The sequence below is a fragment of the Dendrobates tinctorius genome, unplaced genomic scaffold (assembly GCF_039654945.1).
Source record: "Dendrobates tinctorius isolate UK_male_01 unplaced genomic scaffold, ASM3965494v1 ptg000206l, whole genome shotgun sequence".
Taxonomy (NCBI): Eukaryota; Metazoa; Chordata; class Amphibia; order Anura; family Dendrobatidae; genus Dendrobates; species Dendrobates tinctorius.
In genome coordinates, this window is record NW_027361873.1 from 382,315 (window position 1) to 399,232 (window position 16,918).

Below are 16,918 nucleotides of genomic sequence, written 5' to 3' on the forward strand. Positions count from 1 at the left end.
GTCAATTGGTGGGAGGGCTAGGGCTGGACTATGTGTAGCAGCACCCAGACGTAGGCAGAAAATGACGTCATTCTGGGAATGCTGGAGTCAGTGTCTGCAACCAGTCCCGCTCTCTTGCCGGCTGCAGGAGTGCCATCTTGGTGGCCTGGGCAATGGCACTGCCCGGGCCCCGGTCTGACCTTACTTTGTTTTTATGTTATTTTGTTAGGCTTAGATAAAATGAAGCGAAGAAAAGAAAGTGGTGCAATGTTTAGAAAAAAGAAAAAGGCTAAGGAGGAAGAATTGAAAAAAAATGAAGGTGCACTACTAAAATATCTCAGCCGCGATACCACTACTCCTGTTGCTGAGGAGATTCCTAAATTCACAGCATTAGACACAAGTGCTCCTTCAACTTCAGGAACCAATGAGGAGTGTGATGACCAAAACATTGACCCAAGTGCTCCTTCAACTTCAGGAACCAATGAGGAGTGTGATGACCAAAACATTGACACAAGTGCTCCTTCAACTTCAAGAACCAATGAGGAGTGTGATGACCAAAACATTGACACAAGTGCTCCTTCAACTTCAAGAAGCAATGAGGACTTAAAAGATGTTGGTCTTTGGCCAAGTAAAATTAATAATGATACAAGGATTTTACTGGTATGTCAAGGTGGATCAGTGGTTCAGCATCTAGACTCAGACTTTGCTGAAGTGGTTCGTGAGGGTGTATCAATCAAAGGACAAAACAGAAAACTTAAACGCAACTGGTTTTTTAAAACTCTGCCAAATAATGAAAAAATGTTGAGGTCATGGTTGCTGTACTCTCCTTCCAAAAAAGCCCTTTACTGCTTTTGTTGCAGACTATTTGCAGATGCAGAAACAAGTCAGTCTAATTTTGATTCAGTGAATGGATTCAACACATGCTGGAAACTTAATCCTAAAGTATACAACCATGAATCTAGTGTGGCCCATGTAGAATGTTTCACAAAATGGAAGGAGTTGGAAATTAGACTCCAACGTGGCGTAACAATTGATAAAAAAGTACAGGAAGAAGTAGAAAATAATGTGAAGAAGTGGAGGGAGATACTTTCAAGATTGTTGGATATCATTAGATTCCTAGCTAAACAAAATTTGGCTTTACGGGGTCACAGAGAAGTAATTCATCATGAGACTGATTACGAACCTGAATCAACTGGAAATAAGGGAAATTTTTTAGAATTAGTTCATTTGTTGGCGAAATATGATTCAGTGCTACGTGAACATATTCTAAGAATCAAGCTGGGAAAAAAGTTTGCTACATCATATTTGTCTCCTACAATTCAGAATGAGTTTATAGAAATTTTTTGGGGGGAAAGTAAGAAGCAAAGTTGAGGAGCAAGTAAAATTAGCAAAGTATTTCTCTATGATATTTGACAGCACCCCTGATATTTCTCATAAGGATCAAATGTGCCAAGTTTTACGCTACGTTATGATCAATGGAAATGAAGTGAAGGTTGTGGAATCATTTGTTGATTTCATTGAAATAAAAGGTAAAACTTCAGAGAGTATTTCAACTATGATTTTGCAACAATTAGAAAAATACGGAATTGACATCCAAAATTGTAGAGGACAAGCATATGATAATGCTGCTGTAATGGCTGGTCAACATACTGGCGTTCAGAGACGCATCAAGGAAATAAACAAAAAAGCTGAATTTGTTGCATGTACAAATCACTCTCTGAATTTGGCAGGTGTACATGCAGCTTCTATTGCACTGAGTTCGGTTACATTTTTTGGAACTGTGGAGCGTTTGTTCACATTTTTTCTTCTTCCACCCATCGCTGGGATGTTCTGATTTCAGTCACTGGTCAAAGTGTCAAGCGTGTATTACAAACTCGGTGGAGTGCACGGAGAGATGCTGTGAGTGCAGTAAAAAAAAAATTACTCCAAAATTTTACAGGCTGTAGAACATTTAACTGGTGAAGAAGAAAATAGAGTTACCAGGTCAGATGCTGGCGTGTTGCTTGTTGCATTACTGCATTACAATCTTTTTCCTTCCTGTGCTTTCTTGGCCTGTGGGAATCTGTGCTTAAAGAAATGAATGACACACAGGTCTACCTACAGACCAAAGGATTATATATCCAACAATCTGACACAAAACTTGGAGCATTAAAAGCATTTTTAACTGAAAACAGAGAGGAATTAGTTAAGCATTCAGTAGCTTATGCAAAAGAAATTTGTGAAGATTTGGGAATAGATATGGATCGCCGTCCTAGAAAGAAGAAAAGGATGGCAGGTGAAGAATCACAAGACGCTGAATTGCCGTATGAAATGGAGTTGATGAGAGAAATGTACCTTTCGTTGGACAAAGTGATCCAGGAGATCACAACAAGATTTAAACAGCTTCATGCTCTTGCTGAAAAATATGCCTTCCTTACTCCATCACACCTTTCGGACGAGAAGTATGAGTGTCAGCTAAATCAAGATCACGATGATATTAATAAGGAAGAGTTCCTCATTGAGAGAAAAAGGCTTAAAAGTTTTCTTTCTGTTGCTGTTACACAAGACAAAAAAGAGACATGGAAGGAGGACAGTCCCCTTGAACTGTTGCAGTTTATTGTAAAATATAATCTAGAGAACTCAGTTCCAAATATTATGATACTCCTTCGAATTTTTCTCACTATTGCTATAAGTGTTGCTACTTGAGAGAGGAGTTTTTCTAAGTTAAAGCTGATTAAAAATTACCTCAGATCCACAATGAGCACCATGCGTTTAGGAAATATGGCCATTCTGTCTATTGAACATCAGCTGAGTGAAAAAATAGACTTTGATGATGTTGTCAACGATTTTGCAAACAGAAAGGCAAGAAAAGTAAGATTCTAGAACAATTGAAATCAACTTTACTCCCAAAGTGACAATTTAAAGTTTCAGTTAAACAATAAAGAGTTTTGTTTCTGTGCATGTTGTCCTGACTATTTTTTGGTAACCTTTGTGTGTATTGAGCCGGGGGGGTGCCAAATTCGGGAACAGCCCCGGGCGGCAAAAGCTCTAGCTACGCCACTGCAGATATGTACCCCACCATGAATATACTATTAGCCATGCACCAATCAAAATATAAAGTGATAAACAGCACTGTGCCCCCCATTAACTGTAATCTCCAGCACCCAATAATATAAATTATTCAGTCTCTGTGACTCTCCCCAATTAATTTTAAGGAAATTATGCAAGTATGCAAGGTTTTACAGTACAGCGAAGTGAATGAGATTCCTGAAGTCTCATGCACACGTTGCTTATTTTTTCCTTGCAGAATTGCAGCAGATTAAAATTTGCATAATGTCAATTCTTGCAGTGTACTTCACCCATACTAATGAGTGGGGGAAAATACGTAACAAAAGCATGGCAAAAATGTGGAAAAAAATAAATGCATTTTACGCAGCGTTCTTCCTGCCACCACATAGCTTTAGTCCCCGTCCTGTGTCGCTCTATTCATTATAAGTCCTTGATAACATCATAATGAATTGGGGGTGGGAGAAGAAGCTATCAGGTACTGAGTATACTCTGCCTCCTCCCAATTCATTACAAGTCCCTGACAGCGTCATCTCCCATTTTAACATGTCCTATGCACCTTACCCCCTCCTCTCCCCAATAAATTTTAAGTCCCTGATAGTGTCATAATGAACTTAAGATGAGAGAAGATGCTAACAGGGACTTGGCACCCTTCTCCACCACTCAATTTATTTTACATCCATATCTAACGTCCTCCTCCCCATCCCCTTGCTAATATGTCCATTATAAGCCCCCCTTACTCCCATCTCAGTTCCTTCCCCACTCGTTGTCCTCTTCCACATCCCCATCATTGTCCTCTCCCCCACCCTACTCATTGTCCTCTCCTACACCCCCATCATTCTTCTCCCCCACCCCCTCATTGTCTTCTCCACCACCCCATCATTGTTCTTCCCCACCACACCTGTGTCCACTCCACTAGCCACATCATTCTTCTCTCCCACCCTCATCATTGTTCTCCCCCACCTTAATCATTGTTCTCCCCCACCCTCATCATTGCTATCCCCGCCACCATCATTGCTCTCCCCACCACACCTTAGGCTTGAGTCACACACAACGTTTAAACAATCGGTCTGTTTTTTACAGACCAGAATCGCACAAATGTTTCATGAACAGTGATCAGTCTGTCTTCCGATTGGAATGTGAGGATGCGTTTTTCTCGCATCTGAGGGTCCGTGTGACATCCGTTTGACATCCGTGTGACATCCGTCTGGCGAGATTTTGTCGGCGGCTTGCAAAATGGACATACAATGGAGCCCAGTGACAGGTTAAAACACAAACGAAAGAATAGATATAAACACATAGAATACATATATACATACAGTATATATATATATATATATATATATATATATATATATACATGTCATTGTGACACATATATATATATTTATATTTCATAGAGTTCTACATAGCAGAATAGCCACTAAATCAATTGTCAGCTTCTATAAAATCAATACAAAACCCGACATGAAATGACACATGGTTTACATACAGTAAACCATTTCATTTCATTTATTTATTTATATGTCTTTGACAAATAATTAGATTAGAGTTTGTGTGTAAAATTTGGGACATCTAGGTGTTAAATTAAGGGGTCAATTTGTTGAAAAAAATGCATGGGCTCCCGTGGTAAAATCGCAACCAGAGTGGGAAAGCCAGTGAGTGAAGGCAGATTTTTATAGCCTTGAGAGGGACCATTGTTTTTGCCCCCCCCCGGCTACAAAAATCTGCCCCCAGACACCCCAGAAAATGCGCATCTATAAGATGCACCTTTTCTGGCACTTATGTTCTCTCATCCCACTCCCATGTAGCGGTGGGATATGGGGTAATAATGGGCTAATGTCACCTTGCTATTGGAATGCTGATTGAAAGGTTGGTCACACTTGTCAAACATAGTGTTTGACAAGTGTGACCAACTTTTTACTATTGATGCTGCCTATGCGGCATCAATAGTAAAAAGATGTAATGTTAAAAATAATTTTTTAAAAATCGTGATATTCTCACCTTCTGGCGGCCCTCGCAGCCTTCCCGATCCTCGTGATGCTCCCGGCAACTCCCGTTCCCAGCGATGCCTTGCGACAATGACCCTAGATGACGTAGCATCACGCGAGACCATACGTCATCACAGGTCATTGTCGCAAGGCATCACTGGGAACGCGAGTTGCCGGGAGAATCGCGAGGATAGGGAAGGCTGCGGGGGCCGCCGGAAGGTGAGAATACCACAATTTGTTATTTTAATTCTTTTTTTAACAGGGATATGGTACCTAGGGCCTGGAGGAGAGTCTCCTCTCCTCCAGAACCTGGGTACCATTCACACATGGTGGGCATAGCCACATGCGGAAAGTAAGCGGATCAAAGCATTCCTATGTGTGCGGAATCGCCGCGATTCCGCACAAAGAATGAGCATGCTGCATATTTTTCCGTAATGCGATTCCACCACGTAAAAATACTCAGCATTAGCACAGCATTGCGGAATGCCAATGAATTCAATGGGTTGTGTTGTCTAAGCGTTTTCGCGGAAAAAATGGGGGCTTGGCAAATCATATGTCGTGAAGGGGTGAAAAGGGTAAATTCTGTATTACCGGCATTCTGCTGTTGACAAAGAAATCAGGTTCTGACATTCTCTGGGGGTGTTTACTTTTGCTCCTTTACATTAAGATTAGTCAACGTCATTCAGAAGAAAAAATAGGTGCCCCCAGAGACAAATGTCTGCTAACGCTCCCTTGGTTTGCTTGGTCATGTTAGCATATAAACTTTACAAGCTAGTATTTCTGCAATAGAGATGTGAAATTAAAAACTAAAAACTATGTTTTAGTCATCTCTGCAGCCGCTATTGCAGGATGTGTCCCCAGCTTAACATGTAAAAGGTTCTCTTTAAAGACGTTGTCCACTACTAGGACAATTCCTTCTTAAACTAAATGTTCAGCCCAGATTAAATAATAAAGTCTATACTCACCTTCTGTGCCGGCGCCGTTCCCGCGGTGTCAGCATTCGCTTTCGCCAGGGCTGTGATGAGGTGTTTGGCCATTGGTGTCACGTGTCACATTAGCGCTGTCGTCCCTGTCTCCGCTTTCTGACAAACTGAATATGAAGAGGAAGGCCAGGCTGCAGCTTATCCGAGACTGGTACTTCATGTTTAGTTTGTCCGAAGGAGGAGACAGTGATGCCAGCGCTGATTGAGCGCCGGGCATCACATGTCATTCCACCTTATCCCAGCCCCAGGTCCACGAGTGCAAACACAGCTGTCCCTTACTGATTAGAAGAGAGAAGGAAGATCCGGCACTGGAGACTTGATAAAATCCACGATAAGTTTTATTCACATAATTTCATGATAAAACCATAAAGGGGAAAACAGACCCCCCACGCCTGACGCGTTTCGAACCTTACACCAGGTTCTTCCTCAGAGACATGAAACAAAACAGTTCACAAAATGATTATAAACATTCCTAATCAGCAGAGGGACTCCACACATGTGTATAATCAAAGAGGCAGACAACTAAGCCCTCAAATCACTGGTGGAGTCACTCCCTTGCAAGAAGAAAGAAAAAAAAAAAAGGAAAAGACTTATACAACAATGGACAAGACATAGAATAAATAAAAACATGTGCAATACACACGTATAAATGCATAAATACATAGCAACTATTTGACACTAAGTACTATCTTCAGGTGTGTGGCTGCCCGATGGGGTCAAAATTTTCTCCTACTCTGGCCAACTTATATATGTCCTTTTGGGAGAACAAATATATATATACTATGGATAATCCCTATTTAGACAATGTATTGTGGTGGGGGAGATACATTGATGACGTGATCCTATTGTGGTTTGATCGTTGTGATGTATCTCCCTCTCCTGGCATGCTTAAGTTTTTTGAGTATATTGGGACTAATTCTTTGAATATTAAATTCACCCACGAAATACATGGCATTTGTGCCACATATCTGGATGTTAAAATTATGGGAGATGTCAAAACGGGGAATATATATACTTCCCTATATAGAAAAGATACCAGTGGTAATGCCATATTGCATGCGGATAGTTGTCACCCACCACATGTGATACGAAATTTACCGTTGGGTGAATTAATCCGTGCCAAAAGATCGTGCTCTAATGACGCTCTTTATGAATCCGAGCGCCGTAAAATTTGCACCAGGCTATCAAAAAGGGGTTATAAGAACTGGATGTTAAATAGGGCTATTAAGAAAGTGGATAACAAAACTAGGAGTAGTTTATTGCAGAATGACATGGTACACACTAATCAAAATAAAAATATTCCCACTTTTTCTACCGCTTTCAGTTCAGATTACAAGGGTGTTATTAAAATCATAAATAAACATCTTCCCTTACTGCATCAAGATCCATTCTTATCACAGATATTGGCTGGTGGACATAGGTGTGTTCCAAAGAGAGCTAAAAATTTGAGTCATTTTTTGTCCCCCTCATTGTATTTGTCTGATTGCACTAAACCTACGTGGTTAAATTACTTGGGCAATTATAAGTGTGGTGAAAAATTGTGTGGTTTGTGCCGCTATATGGATATTACAGATAAATTTATTAATTTTAGTACACAACAAACCTACAAAATTAAAACCTACATGAATTGTAACACCACACACTTAGTGTATATGGCAGAGTGCACATTGTGCAGTTTATATTACATTGGCTGCACTACACGCAGCCTGAAGAGGAGACTAAGTGAGCACATCACCGCTTCTAATCCAGAGTCTATGTCCAGTCGTAGGAATGTGTCTGGCTTGTCCAAACATTTCCTTGAAATACACAAGGGTAATTTATGCAGTCTTAAAGTTAAGGGAATAGAACGGGTATTGAAACCCCCCAGAGGGGGTGACTGGGAACATTTACTACACTGTCGGGAAGCCTTCTGGATACTTGCGCTTGATGCACGATATCCGCAAGGTCTAAATTATAGAAATGATCTTATGTATTTCTATTGAGTGCTGAGATTTTTGGTGTTTTTTATTTATTTTTTTTTTTTTGTTGTTTGTCATTTGATAGTTGCTATGTATTTATGCATTTATACGTGTGTATTGCACATGTTTTTATTTATTCTATGTCTTGTCCATTGTTGTATAAGTCTTTTCCTTTTTTTTTTTTTCTTTCTTCTTGCAAGGGAGTGACTCCACCAGTGATTTGAGGGCTTAGTTGTCTGCCTCTTTGATTATACACATGTGTGGAGTCCCTCTGCTGATTAGGAATGTTTATAATCATTTTGTGAACTGTTTTGTTTCATGTCTCTGAGGAAGAACCTGGTGTAAGGTTCGAAACGCGTCAGGCGTGGGGGGTCTGTTTTCCCCTTTATGGTTTTATCATGAAATTATGTGAATAAAACTTATCGTGGATTTTATCAAGTCTCCAGTGCCGGATCTTCCTTCTCTCTTCATGTTTGCAACACATGGTGGTCAGCCATTTGATCCCTAGGCACGACCGGCTTACAGGACTATTTTGGTGAGCACAAATTTCCCTTTCCCCTTCCTAATTTTCTAAACCTTACTGATTAGGTCTGTTCATTAATCTAATCATCAGAAAGAGTAGGTAATTAGATCAATAAATAAATATAATTATACTAGATCCTTTCCTATAAACTGTTATATTAATTTCTCATCTCTCCTGCCTTAAGCATGTTGCTTGCAGATTAGACTGTGTTAGGCTAGGTTCACATATGCAGTTGAGTAAGCAGCGTATTGTCCGCAAATGCATACAAAAACGCATGCATGCATTTGCGGGTGTGGATGATTGGCTAGTGCTACTTTCCCGGCAAATGTTTTAATGTACACAAGCCACGCCCAATGGGCATGTCTATGTAAATCCTTGCGTATGCAAACACAAAGCATATGCATGTGCTTGCGTACGCCTGCGTTCCCAGAGACTGTAATGCATTGTTTTGACGCACTCTGTCCGTAAGCATCCGCATGCGTATGGCCGCGGATATTTGACGCCTCCAAAATTGCAACATGTTGTGTTTTCCGAGCCACGTCGCACCCCTGGAAACGACGCATGCATACGCATCCGCAGACGAACGCATGCAAACGCATATCCATGCGTACACCATGTTAAAGATAGGTACTCATGATGCATGCGGATGGATGCGGACGAAACGCTGAAGACACAACTGCAAATGTGAAACCGACCTTATTCAATGTGATAGGTTCCATTCAAATGATTTCATAATTGTTCAAAACTGAGTAATAAACAAATTAAAAGGAGTAGCACTCCATAGTATAAAACTGTGGATAATCACAAAAGGGGAAAAATAATATGTTCCCTGGTAGGAATTGTGAGAATGTCAGGCACAATGCTGAAGGAACACATGGATTGACAGTCAAAAGAGCAGAGGCTTCACATGCTGAAGCAGACATGGTCTGATTTGTGAATCATACATGACATCATAGTGTTGTCTTAGATATCAGATATTTACGTATATATGAAAGTCTACTGGTGCTTGTAAATGTTGACCTTTTCATGTCTACTGTGATCTGACACCTCAGGATGTGTGTCATTATCCTGCATTTAGAGAAAGTTGGAGACCCTCCCAAGAAAGTCACAGATGATGTAGACGTTTGTGAAGGTCTCAGTGGTCACTTGGCCATAAATGAACCTGTGTGTCATTACACAAAATAAATTATTGTGGATTTGGAATTGACAAAACAAAATGTTCATGCAGATTGTGGCCTCCTCCCTGCTGTTCCATAATAATGTGGACTCCAGCCCTTCTAATTTTCTCTGTCAAAGAAAACACGCCTAAGTTCACAGATGATAAGAATGTGATGTGCGCTGGACTCTGTAGAAGTTTCTGAGGGTCCGCTTGCAGATTACGCAACGAGTTTACATGAAGAAAACTTTGGCCTAATACTGTAGTTTTATCAATATCCAATAGTTATATCAATATTAGTAGAGTTTAATTTTTGCTTCTTTTTATGATTAGCTAGAAATATTTTCTCAATTAACACTGTTGGTATGATAAGATCTGATTGAGTTGCACCGATGCCTTGGGGGCTTGGCAATAATAAAATGGGTGCCAGCACACCTCAATTTGGTGCTTAGGTCCAAATTACTCTCTTTGATTAAACAATTTACATATCAATCAGATTCCACCTCCAATTTTTTCAGAGACTCTTTGGCGAACGAAAGAAACAATGAGTTGACATGGCCAACTACTTCACTGTTTCTTTGCAGTCATTTTGATACATATCCCCAAAGTTTATCATCCTGGAAAACAAGTCATTCTGAAGTCTGAATTACAATGATGTAATAGCTCCTATATGTCTACTAGGGGTTGCATATATTGACTGTTTTTCTATGAATAACCACAGGGGGGCGGATGAAATCTAGAAAAACAAGCTAAGCATTGGATACAATCAGAAAACTTCAAAGGACTTTTTAGTGAACACTTACCCAGTAAGTAAGATATTCCATTCAATTTGGTAATGCGGGGCCAATTTCTGATTAAAAAACAGCAACAATCAGAAATTGCTAATTTTTTACACATCTCAGACACTGATAATATTCAATAGAAAGGTGGAGTTTAACCCCTTAAGCCCCAAGGGTGGTTTGCACGTTAATGACCAGGCCAATTTTTACAATTCTGACCACTGTCTGTTTATGAGGTAATAACTCTGAAACGCTTCCATGGATACCGGTGATTCTGACATTGTTTTCTCGTGACATATTGTACTTGTTGACATGTTATTGGTAAAATTTCATTCAAATAACTTGCGTTTATTTGTGAAAAAAACGGAAATTTGGCGAAAATTTCGCAATTTTCCAACTTTGAATTTTTATGCCCTTAAATCACAGAGATATAGCACACAAAAAACTGAATAAGTAACATTTCCCACATGTTTACTTTACATCAGCACAATTTTGAAACCAAAATTTTTTTTGTTAGGAAGTTAAAAGGGTTAAAAGTTGACCAGCGATTTCTCATTTTTCGCAACACCATTTTATTTTTACGGACCACATCACATTTGAAGCCACTTTGAGGGGTCTATATGATAGAAAATACCCAAAAGTGACACCATTCTAAAAACTGCACCCCTTAAGGTGCTCAAAACCACATTCAAGAAGTTTATTAACCCTTTAGGTGCGTCACAGGAATTTTTTGAATATTTAAAAAAAAAATGAACATTTAACTTTTTTTCACTAAAAAAATACTTCAGGTTCAATTTTTTTTAATTTACCAAGGATAACAGGAGAAATTGGACTGCAAAAGTTATTGTGCAATTTGTCCTGAGTACGCCGATACCTGATATGTGGGGGGAACCACTGTTTCGGCGCATGGAAGACCTCAGCAGGGAAAGAGCGCCATTTGACTTTTTCAATGCAAAATTGGCTGGAATTCAGATCGGACGCCATGTCGTGTTTGGAGAGCCCCTGATGTACCTAAACAGTGGAAACCCCCCCAAGTGACCCCATTTTGGAAACTAGACCCCCCAAGGAACTTATCTAGATATGTGGTGAGAACTTTGAACCCACAAGGGCTTCACAGAAGTTTATAACGTACAGCGGTACAATTAAAAAATCATATTTTTTCCACAAAAATGATCTTTTCACCCCCAATTTTTATTTTTCCAAGGGTAATAGGTCCCTAAAAGTTATTGTGCAATTTGTCCTGAGTACACTGATACCCCATATGTGGGTGTAAATGACTATTTGGGCGCATGGCAGAGCTCGGAAGGGAAGCAGCGCCATTTGACGTTTTTGGCTGGAATTGAGATCGGACACCATGTCGCGTTTGGAAAGCCCCTGATGTACCAAAACAGTAGAAACCCCCCACAAGTGACACCATTTTGGAAACTAGACCCCCCAAGGAACTTATCTAGATGTGTGGTGAGAACTTTGAACCCACAAGGGCTTCACAGAAGTTTATAACGTACAGCGGTACAATTAAAAAATCATATTTTTTCCACAAAAATGATCTTTTCACCCTCAATTCTTATTTTTCCAAGGGTAACAGGACCCTAAAAGATATTGTGCAATTTGTACTGAGTGCGCTGATACCCCACATGTGGGGGTAAACCACTATTTGGGCGCATGGCAGAGCTCGGAAGGGAAGCAGCGCCATTTGACGTTTTTGGCTGGAATTGAGATCGGACACCATGTAGCGATTGGAAAACACCTGATATACCAAAACAGTGGAAACCCCCCACAAATGACACCATTTTGGAAACTAGACCCCCCAAGGAACTTATCTAGATGTGTGGTGAGCACTTTGAACCCCCTAGTGCTTCACAGAAGTTTATAACGCCCGTGCGTGAAAATGCAAAAATCGTATTTTTTCCACAAACATGATCTTTTAGTCACCAATTTTTTCATTTTCCCAAGGGTACAAGGAGAAATTGGACCCCAAAAGTTGTTGTCCAATTTGTCCTGAGTACGCTGATACCTCATATGTGGGGGAAAACTACTGTATGGACACACGTCGGGGCTCGGAAGGGAAGTAGTGACGTTTTGGAATCCAGTCTTTGATGGAATGGTCTGCGGGTGTCATGTTGCTTTTGGAGAGCCCCTGATGTACCTAAACAGTGGAAACCCCCCACAAGTGACCCCATTTTGGAAACTAGTCCCCCTAAGGAACTTATCTAGATGTGTGGTGAGCACTTTGAACCCCCCAGTGCTTCACAGAAGTTTATAACGACCGGGCGTGAAAATAAAAATATCGTATTTTTTCAACAAACATCATCTTTTAGTACCCATTTTTTTATTTTCCCAAAGGTAACAGGATAAATTGGACCCCAAAAGTTGTTGTCCAATTTGTCCTGAGTACGCTGACACCCCATATGTGGGAGAAAACTACTGTATGGGCACACGTCTGGGCTCGGAAGGGAAGTATTGACGTTTTGGAATGCAGAGTTTGATGGAATGGTCTGCGGGTGTCATGTTGCCTTTGGAGAGCCCCTAATGTACCTAAACAGTGGAAACCCCCACAAATGACCCCATTTTGGAAACTAGACCCCCTAAGGAAATAATCTAGATGTGTGGTGAGAACTTTGAACCCCCCAGTGCTTCACAGAAGTTTATAACGACCGGGCGTGAAAATAAAAAAATCGTATTTTTTCCACAAACATGATCAATTAGTCTCCAATTTTTTTATTTTCCCAAGGGTAACAGGAGAAATTGGACCCCAAAAGTTGTTGTCCAATTTGTCCTGAGTACGTTGATACCTTATATATGGGAGAAAACTACTGTATGGGCACACGTCGGAGCTCGGAAGGGAAGTAGTGACGTTATGGAAGGCAGACTTTGATGGATTGGTCTGCGGGTGTCATGTGCGTTTGGAGAGCCCCTGATGTACCTAAACTATTGAAACTCCCCACAAGTGACCCCATTTTGGAAACTAGACCCCCCACGGAACTTATCTAGATGTGTGGTGAGCACTTTGAACCCCCAAGTGCTTCACAGAAGATTATAACGCCTGGGCGTGAAAATAAAAAAATCATTTTTTCCACAAAAATGATATTTTTTGCCCCCAATTTTTTATTTTCCTAAGGGTAACAGGAGAAATTGGACCCCAAAAGTTGTTTTGCAATTTGTCCTGAGTATGCTGATACCCTATATGTGGGGGTAAAACACTGTTTGGACGCATGGCAGAGCTTGGAAGGGAAGGAGCACCATTTGACTTTTTCAACGCAGAATTGGCTGGAATTGAGATCAGACACCATGTTGCATTTGGAGAGCACCTGATGTGCCCAAACAGTGGAAACCCCCCAATTATAACTCCAACCCTAACCCCAACACACCCCTAACCCTAATCTGAGCCCTAACCCTAGCCCTAACCCTAACCCTAGCCCTAACCCTAACCCTAGCCCTAACCCTAACCCTAATGGGAAAATGGAAATAAATACTTTTTTTTAATTTTATTATTTTTCCCTAACTAAGGGGGTGATAACGGGGGGTTTGATTTACTATTTATGGCGGTTTTTATGTTTGGCGGCTGTTGCACGCTAAAAGACGCTTTTTATTGTAAAAATAGTTTTTGCATCACCACATATTGAGAGCTATAATTTTTCCGTATTTTGACCCACCGAGTCATGTGAGGTCTTATTCTTTGCGGGACGAGTTGACGTTTTTATCGGTACCATTTTTGGGTACGTGACTTTTTTGATCGCTTTTTATTCCGATTTTTGGGACGCAGAATGAACAAAAACCAGCGTTTCATGAATTTCGTTTGGGGGGTGCGTTTAAACCGTTCCGCGTGCGGTAAAATTGATAAAGCGCTTTTATTCTTCGCGTCGGTACGGTTACAGCGATACCTCATTTAGGTCGTTTTTTTATGTTTTGTCAGTTTTTTGCAATGAAAACAATTTTATATAAAAAATAATTATTTTTGCATCGCTTTATTCTGCGAGCTATAACTTTTTTATTTTTTTGCGGATGATGCTGTATGGTGGCTCGTTTTTTGCAGGACAAGATGACGTTTTCAGCGGTACCATGGATATTTATATGCGTCTTTTTGATCGCGTGTTATTGCACTTTTTGTTTGGTCGTATGATAATAAATCATTATTTTTTCTTCGTTTTTTATTTTTATATTTTAAGGGGTTTGCTAAGGGGGTTAACTAATGGGACAGTTTTATAGGGCGGGTCGCTACGGACGCGGCGATACCAAATATGTGTACTTTTATTGTTTTTTTTTTATTTTCAAAAATTGAATTTATTGGGGAATATATTTTTTTTTTTTACTAATTTATTTAGCGATTTTTTTAAAATTATTTTTACACTTTTTTTTTTTTTTTTACTTTATTACATAGTCCCAGGTGGGACATCACTCTCCTGTGACAGACCGCTGATCTGTCACATCACAGATCACTGTGACAGATCAGCAATCTGTCACAGGCAGTTCTGCAGACTTCCTCATGCCTGCACTTTGCAGGCAGTGAGGAAGTCAGCTCCCTACAGGCCCCCGAAGGCCCCCGTCGCCATCTTGGAGCTGGGGGCCTGTAGGGAAAGAGCCCCCCGTGGCAGCGCTGCACATTGCGCTGCCGTGGGGGGCTCAGGGAAGCACGGAGGGAGCCCCCTCCCTGCCGAAGCTTCCCTTTAACTCCCGGTACACCGCGATCGTGTTTGATCGCGGTGTACAAGGGGTTAACATGTCGGGGGCGGTCCGTGATAATCAGCTGACACCCGGCCGCGATCAGCGGCGCTCACCACGTGGGCGCCACTGATCGCATTAGACGTACTATCCCGTCCTTGGGAATTAAGTCCCAGGGCACATGGACGGGATAGTACGTCTAATGGCAGAAAGGGGTTAAATATTTATAGGATTCTACAAAGAGTTGTTACGTGTCAGTAGGGAAGTATTGTGTATATCATAACTACAATATTAACGTTATGGGGGGTTTTTGTGGTATTTTTTTACCATGTAACATAAAAAGGCTGGTGTAAGGGTGAGTGCACACAGTGCGAATTCAGCTGCGGATTTTTCCGCGTGGACTTGCAGGTAAATCCGCAGGTAAAGTGACCTGCGGTTTGCGAATTTGCCTGCGGTTTGCCCCTGCATTTTGACACATGGATAATAGAACAGGTGTCAAACCGCAGCGGAAACCACAGAAAGAATTGACATGCTGCGGATTTAAAACCGCGGAAAAATCCGCAGCATGTGCACTGCAGTTTCAAAAAGCCATTGGATAACATTGTACTGTCCTCTGCTTGCGGTTCTGCAGCGGATCCACAGAGGCAAATCCGCAGCAAAATCCGCACCGCGTGCACATACCCGAATGGTATTTCCATTTTACAATACTTCACAATCGCATATGTGAAGGGTTTCACTTCCGTCCATTTAATCCCCACAAGAAAGTTTGAAAGCAATGATGCACATAAAAGTTGTGCAACCAAAACGGTTGTCACTGCCACCTTTTCATGTAAATAAGATTGCTTTATACTTTATCTTAAATTACATAGAAATGGCTCTGGTAGCACCAGGTACGGACTGGGACTGAAATTCATCCCTGGCATTTGAAATCACACAGGCCCATGTTGTCACTGTCCCCAAGCACCAGATTGGATATATTACTAATATGACCCTGGATGGAGTAAAGCAAGATTTACTACAAAACCAATATTCCTAATGATACCCGTGGCCAGCTGTAGTCACAACTCTCAACAGTATTGGTGACTTGAGACCACCGATTCTGTTAACAACGTAGCAGACAAGGCGGCCCATGACCAGACAGGCCCTTCTGGCATTTGCCAGAATTGCCAGATGGCAAGTCCAGCCTTGGGTAGTACCCATTATGTATGGTTTGGGGCTCTCTCCACAGAGAGATATTCATTCTTACTCTAAAAAACAAATGTCGCTAGACAATTGCATCGTATATATAACATTATGGTATACTGCCTCATTGCAACTTAGCCCAAATTATTTTATGGGTCACTTTCTTGGTACCATGGTTATCTATTGTAGTGCAGCGGTGTCCACACTGTGCAGGGATGAGGCAGTGACTCAGGAAAAGTTTAAAGTAAAGTCTTTTTAATAAACAGTGTACTCACAAACAAAGTAAATCAGATCCTCCGGATCGCAGCCGAAACAAATAGAGTAAGTGACTTGCTGTCATGAGCGATTACTGTTGTGAATTTGCTTTCTGGCCTACCTCTGGTTACTACTGAAGGTAGTGGAGCTGGTAAAATTGACAGAGAGGTTGTGAGTTCTCTTTCTGGGCTCCCTCTGGTGGTTACTGGAGGTAATGGAGCTGATCTGATTAACAGAGGCTTGGATTGGAGATCTGGGGTTTCAGACTGGGATTTAAGACAGCCGACTCCCTCTATCCCTGCTGGTGATTTTCTTCCTGCCTCCTGAGGTCTTAGTTTCCAGCTCAGTCCCTGCATGTTCAGCTAAGTGTTCATTTGCTATTCTGTTTACATTTGATCTGGTTTTGTC

The 16,918-nt window shown here is 41.1% G+C and overlaps 1 pseudogene; it reads left to right on the forward strand.

Moving 5' to 3' along the window:
* The first annotated feature begins 219 nt into the window (after positions 1 to 219).
* On the forward strand, positions 220 to 1,813 carry LOC141057981 (zinc finger MYM-type protein 1-like; annotated as a pseudogene).
* The last annotated feature ends 15,105 nt before the right edge of the window (positions 1,814 to 16,918 follow it).